The following is a 13,224-nucleotide window of genomic DNA, read 5'->3' on the forward strand; positions in this document are numbered from 1 at the left end:
GGAACTGCCATAAGGACAGTGCCACAAGTTGCGCCACAATAATAAATAAGCTAGAGATAGACTTTGTCATTGAGATTTACATCAATATTAATTGTAGTCTAAGATGCAGAGAAAGTAATTCTTCATGTGCAGGATATAACAATAAAACCCAGACAAAAAATTAGAAAGAGAGGCTTAAGGGGGGAATGAAATGAGTTAATGTGAGGACTGAAAAATGGGGGAGGGGGGGAGGGTGTGGCTAGGGCATTGCAAGTGATAATTGAGAACAAATATCTTAAAAATATATGAAACAGATCAGGTTTGTTTACAATATATCCATTTAAAAATAGTGTATATAATACGACATGTATGGACAAAAAAATTACGGCAAAAACTGTGATATAAGCTATGCATCTGAAAATGGTATAACAGTCTCTGTAGACAGACAAAATGACAATGCACTATGGTACAAATAATTAAGATTTCTTAAATGAGTATAGAGACAACATGCAGTGATGATGCAGTCATCATTGAAATATGTGAATTGGTATGTGTATAAAATTGTTTAAATGTTTGATGATTAATATGACAAATAGGAAGGAAGAGGAGGGGTTCGGGGGAGGGCGTGGGAGGTTGGATAAGGAGAAGAGGATAAGATGAAAGAAGTAATACAAAGGAAACAACTTACCAGTAATCTTAGTCTCACATATGATTACCCATACAAATGTGAGTAAAAGTAAATGGTGTATAGGAGTAAAATATTGAATAAGAGAAGAAACTGAACTGTAAAATTAACCACAGATGTTATAACAATATTACAAAACTGTGTGAATGACAAAGAAGGGTGCATGTTGTTAGAGATCTGATGTAGGTCATGTACATCATTGGTGTCATCTTGTGACAGAATAATGGTACCGTTTACATATCTTTTGTAATAAATTGCATTTTTAAGTATGTCAGAATTTTTATTCGGTGTTTTTATGTTCCATATTATCCAAGAAGTCAGGCAAGGTGCCTGCAAGGTAGCAGCCCATTGCAAGCCCCTCAGGTTGTTTATAAAGTTCACCTCTGGAATGAGAAGTAATTATAGGATAACACAAGTGTCAATAATTCAATTAGTTTCATGATTTTTGAGGTACTAAGTTTTCTATGTTGTAGAAAGTTCTTCTTGATTAATTCAGTGGATTCTCCCACAGGCACAGTTTTGTAGAGGTTAATGACATTAAATGAACACATCACAGAGTCGTCAGGGATTGGGATGTCTTTTAAAAAATTTACTGTTTCACAAATACGCACATCAAAAAAAGTTCTGCACCACCTCGGTTCCCAGAACTCCTGAAGATGGACGTTGGCTGTGGATATTGTATCACAGACACAGCCCCTTTGGCTGTTCAGAGATGTCACTAAACCCACCCAAAGATGTAGAGAACCATGCATTAGCAGCGCCTATTAGACGGAGGAGGTCTGACAGCTGATCAGTTCCAGTCATTCCACAAGGAAGGAGGTACACGGATCGTGTTGTCTGTAGTTCAATCGTGCCTAGACGGTTTGATCACATCGGCATTGTTACTTTGTGTCAACAAGGAAAGTGTCCAGGTGTCTCGGAGTGGACCAAAGCGATGTTGTTTGGAAGTGGAGGACATTCAGAGCGACAGGAACTGTCGATGACATGCCTTGCTCAGGCCGCTCAAGGGCTACTACTGCAGTGGATGACTGCTACCCCATGGCTCGGAGGAACCCTGACAGCAACACCACCATGTTGAATAATGCTTTTCGTGCAGCCACAGGACATCGCGTTAAGACTCAAACTGTGCGCAATAGGCTGCATGATGCGCAACTTCCTTCCCGACATCCATGGCAAGGTCCATCTTTGCAACCACGACACCATGCAGCGCTGTACAGATGGGCGCAACAACATGCCAAATGGATTGCTCAGGATTGGCATCACGTTCTCCTCACTGATGCGTGTCGCATATGCCTTCAGCCGGACAATCATCGGAGACGTGTTTGGAGGCAACTCGGTCAGGCTGAATGCCTTAGACACACTATCCAATGAGTGCAGCAAGGTGGAGGTTCCCTGCTGTTTTGGGGTGGCATTATGTGGGGCCGACATACGCCGCTTGTGGTCATGGAAGGCGACGTAACAGCTGTACAATATGTGGATGCCATCCTCCAACTGATAGTGCAACCATAATGGCAGCATATTGGTGAGGCATTAATCTTCATGGATGACAATTCATGCCCCCATCGTGCACTTCTTGTGATTGACTTCCTTCAGGATAATGACATCGCTCAGCTAGAGTGGCCAGCATGTTCTCCAGACATGAACCATACTGAACATGCCTGGGATAGATTGAAAAGGGCTTTTTATGGACAACCTGACCCATCAACCACTCTGAGGGATCTACGCCGAATCGCCGTTGAGGAGTGGGACAATCTGGACCAACAGTGCCTTAATGGACTTGTGGATAGTATGCTACAATGAATACAGGCATGCATCAATGCAAGAGGACATGCTACTGGGTATTAGAGCTACCAATGTGTACAGCAATCTGGACCAACACCTCTGAAGGTCTCACTGTATGGTGGTACAACATGCAGTGTGTTGTTTTCATGAGCAATAAAAAGGGCAGAAATGATCTGTATTCCAATTTTATGTACAGGTTCCGGAACTCTTGGAACAGAGGTGCTGCAGAACTTTTTTTCCTTTTTTTTCCTTTTTTTATTTATTTTTTTAAATTTTTTTTTATACATGTATTTTTAATGCTGTAATTCTCTTGAAATACACAATTGTCATTAATAATGTATTTGAGCTCTTGACACATTAAGTAGCCTGGGCACTTTATATAATCAACTATTGGTGTAAAAGGAGTGCCTGTTTTATGTATTTTGGGTTAAGCTCAATGTGTGGTGCCCTGGGGTTCTTTTGGAATTCAGATAACAAAAACTGGATGTAACCTATGCCTCTCAGATGTTTTTCTGAATAGACTCAGTAGGGTCAGAATCTAATTTAACCATTTTAGGCCCCCAGGGGGCCTTGTTCTTTCGTGACTACGTCTGTGGCGAGCACGGGGCCCGGAGCTATTGCAGCCTTCCTTCTTTCCAGGGCTGCATTTCCTTTCCCCTCCTTTCCTCGCCTTGCTCCTTCCCCTCCTTTCCTCTCCTTGCTCCTTCCCCTCCTTTCCTCTCCTTGCTCCTTCCCCTCCTTTCCTCTCCTTGCTCCTTCCCCTCCTTTCCTCTCCTTGCTCCTTCCCCTCCTTTCCTCTCCTTGCTCCTTCCCCTCCTTTCCTCTCCTTGCTCCTTCCCCTCCTTTCCTCTCCTTGCTCCTTCCCCTCCTTTCCTCTCCTTGCTCCTTCCCCTCCTTTCCTCTCCTTGCTCCTTCCCCTCCTTTCCTCTCCTTGCTCCTTCCCCTCCTTTCCTCTCCTTGCTCCTTCCCCTCCTTTCCTCTCCTTGCTCCTTCCCCTCCTTTCCTCTCCTTGCTCCTTCCCCTCCTTTCCTCTCCTTGCTCCTTCCCCTCCTTTCCTCTCCTCTCCCTCTCTTGGTGTCCTTGCTTATGTTGGCCCCACTATCCTCCTGGTTATGTTGATTTTGCAATTTAGATTTGTTGCATAATCACCTCATCCTTATGGCACTCCCTGGTCCCCCTCTGGGGTTTGACCTCCATTACTAAATTTCTCTTCTGTAGCGTGAGCCATTTGGGGAAGAGCACCCTAACTAGTGTCTCTGACGTGTGCCCTCCTAGTTCATTTCACCTTTTCTTTCACTTCGTTGTCTGGTAGGGTGCATAGCCAGCACCGTAGCCAGCCTGTGTGGTGGGATCACTATGTACCCTTTTGGTTGAGCCCCCAAACACACAGGGATCACACTTCTGATACCTGAGCTGTGACCACCTCATGTAAGCCTAGGAGTGGTTGCTTGTCATCCTGGAGCGTTCGAACTCCCGGCAATGGCCGCCGTGCCAGACGGCCCTTGCTGTGGCTGGGTGGCGCCCGTGAGGAGAGCCCCTGATCGGAGTGGGTGGTATCAGGGTAGACACTATGCAAATGAAACACATATGGTTCCAGAACTCTGGCTGTTATTCTGCGGCCGTATCTCTGTGTGGAACTGATTCTTCTAGTGCTGCTTCTCCTGCCCCTTCGGCCTTCCATTCCATGGCTACCCCTGGGAGGGGGGTCAGGCCCATTGGCTAGGGGTGAAACCTTTCCCGCGCTCTCTGGTTTGCACCAGGACTGGTGGGATACTTTCACCAATACCAAACCTTTATTCTTTGCGGAACACATTGAAGACAAGTTTGGCGAAGTGGACTCCCTGAGCAAGATGCGGTCGGGTTCGTTGTTGATCAAAACTGCTTCAGCTGCCCAGTCTGTGGCCCTTCGTGCCTGTAACCATGTTGACACAATTCCTGTGTCCATTACCCCCCGCCAGTCTCTAAATAAGGTTCAAGGTGTTATTTCTCACAGGGACCCCATCCTTCAAACTGATGAGGAACTTCAGGACAATCTTGGATGGCGGGGTGTTCATTTTGTTCGGCGTGTTCAGAAGGGTTAGAAGGACAATCGCATTGATACTAGTGCCTTTATCCTGGCCTTTGAAGAGGATACCCTCCCTGAGAAAGTAAAGATCATGGTTTATTGATGTGATGTGAAGCCGTACATCCCACCTCTTATGAGGTGTTTTAAGTGCTTGCGTTTTGGACACGTCTTCACGCTGTTTGCAGGCTCCTCTATGTGGTGACTGTGGACGTCCACTCCATGAGGGGAGTTCCTGTGTTCCCCCTCCTGTGTGTGTTAATTGTCATGGCAATCATTCTCCACGTTCACCAGATTGCCCGGTATATAAGAAGGAAATGAAGATACAGGAGAGTAAGTCCCTTGATCGTTTAACCTACACTGAGGATCATAAGAAGTTTGCACGCCTTCACCCTGTGTCCATGACGTCAAGTTAAGCTTTAGTTACATCTTCACCCCTCTCCTCCCCACTTCCCCTGCGGCTCCCACACCTTCTCCTCCGGGCACTGCTCCCCCTTCCCAGCCGGAGAAGTGTCACTTCTTCGGTGCCTGCCAGTCAAGGGCGTCCCTCCTGGGATACCCCTTCCCGGCACTTTCCAGGCCAAAGGTCTGCTGCCACACGAAGACCATGAGAACCACAGTCTGTCGGCCCCCAGGTCACCTGATCTCTTTCTGTTCCCGATCTTGCTGCAGCTGGCTCCTTTATGCCACACAGCCCTCCTCGATCTCAAACAGAAAAGAAGAAGAAACCTATGTCCTGGGACAAGGAGCCTCTGGTGTCACCAGAGGTCCCATCCCCAGCTTCACAACCAGATTCTGACCTGTTCAGGGATGTCGCCCCCTCCTTGTCGGTGATGGATGGTGACCCGGCGGCATGACTGGCTTTAGCCTGTTCAACCACCATTTGAATCATCGTTCTGTGGTTATCCAATGGAATTGTAATGGTGTTGTGTACATAGTTCCGCGTAGTCAGCGCGTACACAACTTTCCCAATAGAGCGCGCCCTGCTAAACACAATAGCGCAGGCGCAGCGCTCTTCCATCTCCGCACGTTGAGATGGCGCTGTCTAAGAGACGGACCAAATTCTGCTTCCACCGATCCGCGTATTAATAGGTAACACAGCCAATGACATTGCTGCTAATGTATAACCTTTTCTCCTCGCGGATCACACTCGCGCAGTGATACATGAACGCGCGAGGTATTATAACAAGTGTACAGACCTCCAATAAGTCAGCCTGCGTCGGCCTGCGTCTAATAAGATTATCATATTCCTGTACATAGCCATGAAGATAAATGTATACACACTTTGTCAAGTATCAGAGATATGTGAGAATAAGATTAATGTACCAAGACCAGAGGAACTTCAGCTTGTCAATTGTAAATAGCATCCAGTATCAAGTTAAGTAAGGTTTATGCTTTTTATTATTTTAATAAATGTGTGTGAAAATTAATCAAGTTCTGTTTAAAGTTGGTCACCGTCAATCTGCTACTCTAAGTGTGCAAGTGGCATTTCTATCGTCTGACCTAATGGCAGAAGATAAACACACCACGAGACATATTGCTGACACTTGCCTACTTCGTTAGAGTGACAATTCAAATAATCTGATGGTGTGTGTACCGAAGGTCTTACAATACGCACACCACAAATGGATATTACAGTCACTTTCTGGAGTTGAAATTCTTTATTTCGCCTCTCTGCAGCTTGTGTGGTTCTACAGGAATCTCATTTAACTCATGATCACTCACTGACCCTCTGTGGGTTCCATGTTCTCTGTCGAAATCAGGTCAGCCCCCTGCGGGCTTCTGGTGGCGTTTGTACGTTGGTCTGTACAGCCATTGTTAGCACGTGGATTCCTCTTCAAACTACATTGGAAGTGGTTGCTGTTAGGGTACACCTGGACTCTGAGGTCACGGTTTGCAATCTTTATCTCCCTCCTCACAGAACTCCTACACCTGCTGCCTTAACTGCCCTTCCTCAGCAACTTCCTCCTCCCTTCCTCCTTCTTGAGGATTTTAATGCTCATCATCCCTTGTGGGGCAGTGAATTTCCATCTAGACGATGTCTTCTCATAGACCAGTTTATTGCAGACCACGACTTGTGCCTTCTTAATGATGGCTCACCTACTCATTTCAGTGCCGGTCATGGTACCTTTTCTGCCATTGATCTTTCTCTTTCTTCTCCCTCCCTCGTTCCTTCATTACACTGGTCACCACACGATGACCTTCGTGATAGTGACCATTTCCTGTTGATTCTCTCGCTCCCTTCCTGCTTCTCGATGGACAGGTTACCTCGTTGGTCTTTCCAATTTGCCGATTGCCCTCTGTATACTGCATAGGTCGTTTTCTCTCCCCCTTTGTCGGGTTGTATTGATGACGTCCTATGTGATGTGTCTGATGTGATTGTTTGCACTGGTAGCCTTGCTGTACCGCACTCATCTGGACCATTTCGCCGCTGGCAAGTCCCGTGGTGGAGTACGGCCATTGCCATTGCCATCCGTGATCGCTGTCAAGCTTTGCAACATCTTAAGAGGCACCCATCCATTGCCAACCTTATTACCTGTAAACGCCTCCGCACTAAAGCCCGTTATTTATTCAAACAGAGCGAACATATATGTTGGGAACACTTTGTTTCTTCCCGCGGTTGTACTGTCCTTATGTCATGGGTATGGGCTACACTTCGCTCTCTAAGGTTGTCCTCGGCAGTCCACCCTCCCAGGCCTTCACCTCCCAGATGGCCTGTTGATTCTTATGGAACATCTTGTGACCCATTTTGCAATGGCATCAGCATCAGCCTCCTATCCGGCTGCTTTCCTTCACCAGAAATAGCGTGCCGAAGCTTCCGCCTTATGTTTTACCCCTTGTCAGTCAGAATCTTACAACGAACCTTTTACTGAATGGGAATTTCTTTCCACACTTTCTTCTTCTCATGATATGGCCCCTGGCCCAGACTCCATTCATAACCAACTGCTTCAACATCTCAGTGCTCCACAATGGCAACATCTTCTCCGGATGTTTAACTGTATTTGGCTCCAGGGTGACTTCCCTTCTCAGTGGAGGTATAGCATCGTGGTTCCTGTCCTTAAGCCTGCTAAGAACCCCCTATTTGTTGAAAGCTATTGGCAAATTAGTCTCACAAATGTTGTTTGCAGGTTACTTGAACAGATGGTAGCCCATCAGTTCAAGTGGGTCCTCGAATCTTGCGAGGAGGACAGTCTCCGATCGATCATTTACTTCTCTTGGAATCCGCAGTTCAGCAGGCTTTTTCCCAGCGCCGCCATTTGGTTGCAGTATTTTTCGACCTTCGCAAGGCCTATAACATGGCTTTGTGCCATGACATCTTATTTACACTTCATCAATGGGGTATTCGGGGCCCACTCCCGATTTTTTTATCCGCCAGTTACTGTTCCATCGGTCGTTCAGGGTTCGGATCGGTACTGTTTTTAGTTCTCCACGGACCTGGGAGACTGGCATCCCACAGGGTTCTGTATTGAGTGTACTTCTTTCCCTCATTGCTATCGATGGACTTGGGGCTTCTGTCGGTCCTTTGGTCGCCCCTGCTCTATATGTGGATGATTTCTGCATTTGGGTTCGTTCCTCTTCGATGCCTTCTGCAGAGCGGCAGCTCCAGGGAGCTATATGGTGTGCTGCTGCATGGACCCTCACACGGGTTTAAATTCTCTCCTTTAAAATCACGGGTGGTCCACTTCTGTCGCCGTACTACGATCCACGTCGATCCGGAGCTCTATCTCGATGCAACACCATTGCCTGTCATCCCACAGTTTTGTTTCTTGGGTCTTCTTTTCGACAACAAGCTCACTTGGCTGCCTCATATCAGACTTCTGTAGGTAGGATGTTCCCGTAAACTCAATGTTCTTCACTTCCTTGCCCACACCTCTTCGGGTGCGGACCGCTCCATCCTTCTCCGACTTTATCATGCTTTAGTTCTGTCTCACTTGGGCTATGGTTGTTAAGTTTATGATTCGGCTGCTCCTTCCACACTACACGTGCTGGATCCAGTCCACCATCGTGGTATCCGTTTGGCTACCGGTGCCTTCCCTACTAGCCCTGTTGATAGTCTTCTGGTTGGAGCTGCCCCCCCCCCCCCCCCCTCCTTTCTGTTCGGCGGTCCCAGCTTCTGGTGTCTTATGCAATCGCTGTCCATTCCTCTCCCACTCATCCTTCCTATTCAGATGCCATCCCCCCCCCCCCCCCCCTCTGCCCCCCATGGCTTTCCGTTCTTTTTCCGCCGAATTTTATGTGTGTTTCGGGATGCTGTTTTTTTTTTACACCGATGGCTCTAAATCTGCTGATCATGTGGGATATGCCTTCACTTCCTCTGTTGGCACCGTAAATCATCTGCTGCCACCTACATGTGGGGTGTTTACTGCGGAATTGATGGCAATTTCCCGGGCCAGTACCTTTATTAAACAGTCCCAACACAACCGCGTTTTGTTTTGTACTGACTCGATGAGTGGCCTTCTGGCTATTGACCGGTCTTTTTCGCACCATCCCTTGGTCTCTGCCACCCATGACCATCTCGTTGATCTTCACCATGCTGCTTGTTCTGTTGACTTTCTTTGGATCCCTGGCCATGTGGGTATCCCAGGTAATGAGCTTGCTGATCGTCTGGCTGGGGGAGCAGTCACTTACTCCCCATTCTCTGTAACCCCTCCTGCAGTGGATTTACGGCTTCACATCAAATCCCACTTTGCACAATCCTGGGCCAACTCTTGGGAGGCTACCTCCCTGTCTAAGAAACTTCGTGCGATTAAGGTGAGACCAGGCCTGTGGCGTTCTTCCTTTTGCCTCTCCCGAAAAGACTCAACCACACTGTGTCCTCTCCGCATTGGCCATACCAGGCCGACTCAGTTTTCTTTTGTGTAATAAGCCACCCCCACTTTGTGGTTGTGGAGCCTTCCAGTCAGTAGTCCACATTTTGGTGGAATGCCCCCTTCTTTTGGCTCTGCGTACTAAGTACGTACGCCCCTGTGCTTTACCTTTAATGTTGGCTGACGATTCCTGGATAGTCGAACTGGTTCTCTGTTTCCTCCGGAAAAGTGGTTTTTATTCTTAGTTTTAATGTTTTTAATCTCACACTGGTGTTAGGGCAGGGCGGTGAACATTGGGGTATCTCCCACTGTAAGCTGTGTTCGGAGATTCCTGACTCCCCTCCCTGGCCAAGATCCTCTTTTCTTCCACTTTTTCCTGTTTTTATCACTTTTTAGGATTGGTTAGTCTCCTTTTCCCATACGCACTTCAACATTCTAGCGGTTGAACGCTTTTAATTGACAGGTGGTCTTGCCTCTACTGCTTCAGAGGTGGGATATTTCCTGCCTCTAGCATAGCCTTGGCGTCATTCTCTTGCTGACTTGCCCCATTTTGTTTTTACCATTGACGACATGACTGCACTTTTACGGTTTTTAGCCTTTTCCCTTTTATCGTTCTGATGTTTCTCAGATGTCTCACTATCTGAATGGACCACATTTGAAACAAGGGACTGATGACCTTGCTGTTTGGTCCCTTCAACACCAACCAACCATGTTAGACTCAAAAAGTTTGTGTCTTCTTTATATAGTCATGTTTCTACAAGGTGACCAAAGAATTTTCCTTGCCGTTTTCAAAACTGAACCCTGTTGTGTAGTGAGTTTTTCATTTTCTGGTAGTAAAGATTTTTCTCCCCCTTGTACTTCACATTTTTCTGTACATATTGGCTTAAAATTTTGGATACTTTACTCGAAGCACGGTTTGCCTGTGCAATTGAAATTTCAGTCTGTTCATTAACACCTTAGTACTAGTAACAAGTTTCTTAATATTCTTGTGATTTGCTGAAGGAACTAAATTATATTTCACACCTTTAGATAACATATTAAACTCTTCAACAATGTCCATCAGATTACTCTGTCACAGAACTTCATCTCGGATATAATGTCTTCAGTACTAGGCCACTGGCTTAAAATTAAATTTTTAATATTTTATGATGCCTTTCAGTTGAATAAAAAACCTGTTTTCAGTTTGTCTTTTACATGTTTTGTGTATGATCAGCACATTATTTTAGAAAGCATCTTATGTACATGTGTTTAACTGTAGGACTTTGTAATCTTTGATTTCTTCATTTGCCATCCATTTTTGTGATGTCTTTGTATTCCATGTTTTTTGACCATGATGTTGGCGAACATATGCTATTCTCTTGTTGACCCTCCCAAGCCAGTTAATCATTTTTATTCAAATTGATCAATGCCTGCATGTCACACAGTCACTGTGTATTGAGTATATACTGTTTGAAATTAATTGTGTGCCTTGTGTTTCTGGAAGATGTATGATGATGTAGTGTTGGATTTGTAATAGCATTTTGTCAAAAAGTATCTTCTTAAGAATGTTACATCCGGATTTTTGACCTTGCAGGTCATGATAATAACTGCATTTTATTTAGTTTTTGTTTTGTGTCTCGTACAGCACCATGAGCGTGGTCTTCGACTGGAACCACTTGGTGAATAAAATACAGTACAAACCAGTATTTGTGTTACACATTTCTTAAAATGTGTATGTGCTGACAACTGCTTGAAAAAATGTTTAAAACACGTACATGTGTTGCTTGTGGCATACAGTTGTCAGTGTACCATATATTATCAAAATGTTTGGTATCCTAACAGGAGGACAGCAACTGCTTTCCTAGATGATTACTCCTCTACTTTAGATGATGAGATAAATACTGATATGTGTTGTAATGTTTTATATTTTCTGACCCTCCTCATAAATTGTGAGAAGTTTATAATGTGTATCCAGTGTGACTGACTCATCTTTATTTTTTGTATCATTGTTTGTCCAGTTGCTCCATTTATTAGAGTACTTCATACATGGTATTGTTATCTTACTTGTATTTTAACAATTTATTTTATAAAATTGCTATAAACTGAGCATCCATGTGCTGTATGCTTCTAAGTAAGAATGAGGCAAAGTGGTTCGCATTTCAGTATTTCAGACAGTGGAAAATCCAGGTTGGAACATAAACAATTATGAAAGGATGGATCACTATTCACTGTAAATGTGGCATGTTGAGTTGCAGACAGGCACAATGGAAAGACTGTTACACACTAAGCTTTCAGCAAAAGCCGTCTCTAGGAAAGAAAGGAACCTTGAACTCTGTATTTTACCATTAGCCATTCCGTTGACCTGGGAGCATAAAGTTTTGGTTTGTACAGCATTAAAAGTTCCATTAACACCGCTTTGTACATGCTAGGTTCAACGTTTTCTCGTGGAACATTTCTTTGTATCCAGAGCAAAATATCTGCTTTCCTCCACTGCATTGTTGGGGCTTTATGCATCACAACAGAGTAGCAAGATGTTTTGTCAATTACTATTGTCGAATTTCGAGGAGTGTTTTGCAGCAGAATGTTATCTCACCAGCCTGTGAACGTTTTCTTGGACGGCACTTTTATTGCAAATCTCGTATTCAGATGTACTGCACTGTTATTAATGCAACGCCAACATAAAATACTTGTTAACAGTGCCTAACTACAGAACCCTTAAAGGCCAGAAAATAAGACTTTATGAGAGCTGACAAATGTTGATGCATGTAATGCGTGACACCAAGTGGTCTCATGGTGTGGCAACAGGAGCGCTTTGCCAGCCGAACTGCTGGTGGCATGGTAGGGAAATCCGGTTCGTCATTGGTGTTACCTGTGCAATGGTGTCACGTCTGCCTCCGGTCAGCCAAACGTCAAAAGTCGCAACTAATTTTAAACGCACAATAGTGTATGTAGCTGTTGCAACTGTATTGTCAGATTTGAACACAAAAGTCCGTAAAATTTGCTATCGTGAAACCTTCCTGTCATAGCATATCATCTGTTTGGAATGTATGTTTTCAGCACTTCACAAAATGCTTTCACCCCTATTTGCACTCTCATCGTTCAAGTGCCACTCCCCCTCTCCACACATTAGTGTGGTGTGGCAGCTGCACTGGCTATTGGATGACTTAACAAATCACCAGGCAATAAGAGTTCACTAACCAGAAATGGGCAACGTTTCCTCGATTGTGACCGAGCATATTCTTTGAGTCTCAGTGTTTGAATTCAGAAGGTTGACAATAGATATTGTTGCTGAATACAGTACATTGGAAATATTTGAAAAAAGATGAGACTGAGTTATAAGTGGCGCAGGAAAAGGTGGTGGCAGGACCACTTCATGTATTGGTTTGTTTTTCCATTACTGCTGGCAGCTAGCAGTGTTAAAGTTAAATGTTGCAAGTTGCGTTGGCAAACTGAACGTGGATTATGTCAGCATTTCCCCTCTCACGTCTCCCCTCTCTACAACAGCCTAAAATATTCCATTAACTCTGCCACCACCCTTCGTGTGAACCATCTGTCTTGCGCCACTTGTAACCTGTTCAGTCACATCAAATGTCAATAGAAAGAAAACTGGGCACAGTCAAGGAGACGTTGAGGAAGAACTTAGAATTGAGGCAAACCTTACTATGAAGAAATGTAAAATCAGGGAATTTTTAGGATTGATCTTATGGGATTTTCACAGGGGCTACGAATTTATGGTGTAGAATTGTGAAAAATGTAAAATCAGAATGTAAAACGGAAGTTCCACTGTATATAAATTGGGTGATCTTTGCATGTACAGCAATTGTCAATGACAGCTGCATATATTTCATAAAAAATTCCTTATGCTGACTTTATATATATAATAATTGTGTTATTACATGAACATTACAAAACACTGTTATTGGGATGTG

At 44.7% G+C, this 13,224-nt stretch overlaps 1 protein-coding gene across 1 annotated transcript in view; it reads left to right on the top strand.

Moving 5' to 3' along the window:
- The window catches only part of LOC126183815 (transmembrane protein 183-like), a 159,700-nt gene that overhangs the window by 73,178 nt on the left and 73,298 nt on the right, over positions 1 to 13,224 (top strand). The gene's annotated exons all lie outside the window — the stretch shown is intronic.

Source organism: Schistocerca cancellata, chromosome 4 (genome assembly GCF_023864275.1).
Source record: "Schistocerca cancellata isolate TAMUIC-IGC-003103 chromosome 4, iqSchCanc2.1, whole genome shotgun sequence".
Classification (NCBI taxonomy): domain Eukaryota; kingdom Metazoa; phylum Arthropoda; class Insecta; order Orthoptera; family Acrididae; genus Schistocerca; species Schistocerca cancellata.